The following is an 812-nucleotide window of genomic DNA, read 5'->3' on the forward strand; positions in this document are numbered from 1 at the left end:
CCTAGCAACGTTGTATTTGTCATTTTGCATTCTTCTTAAAGGTAGCTCCTCCCAGGGCTTTAGAAGAAACCTATGCTCCTGGAGGTAAATTTACCCTGATGGTAAACCACCGCAACCAAGCACAGAAATCACAGACACTGGTCGCTTCCACAGCAGGCTCCTAGTAGAGCTGAGGGAGGAAGCAGGAAGTATGAGGTCTACAGTCTACAGCCACTGTTGCTGTTTTATCTTTTTACCCCATACATATATTACTTTTTTAAAAATAGAAACAACTTATAACGTAATAATCATCATAATATTTCTTCTCTCACACTTACTAAAGCTATATACTGAAGACAAAACAGAGAGCTGTAAGGTGTTGTTGTTGTGATGTGCCGTCGAGTCGGACCTGACTCATATACATGTATTTTTATATATTATCTGCTTACTGTGGCAACAATCCCGATTTTTTCTCCTTTCACACATATTTATTCTGGATTTGGTATTACCTTTCAAGTTAATAAAAATTCCACATATGAGAGCTGCAGTGTGTAAGATAACAGGAAAAACCACTATATTCTTGTCCTTAAAGGAGCCCTGGTGACTCAGTGATTAAATGCTCAGCTGCTAACCAAAAGTTGGCAGTTCGCACCTACGAGCTGCTACTTGGGAAAAAAAAGGTAGTCTGCTTCAGTAATAATTACAGCTGTCGAAACCCTATGGGGCAGTTCTACTCATCTGTAGGATCACTATGAGTCATGATTGACCCAACAGCAATGAGTTTACATTCTTATCCTTAGTAGGAGCAACCACACACTGCACCATGAACAGCC

This window comes from Orycteropus afer, unplaced genomic scaffold, assembly GCF_000298275.1.
Source record: "Orycteropus afer afer isolate SDZICR_OR568_19922 unplaced genomic scaffold, OryAfe1.0 scaffold00100, whole genome shotgun sequence".
Classification (NCBI taxonomy): Eukaryota; Metazoa; Chordata; class Mammalia; order Tubulidentata; family Orycteropodidae; genus Orycteropus; species Orycteropus afer.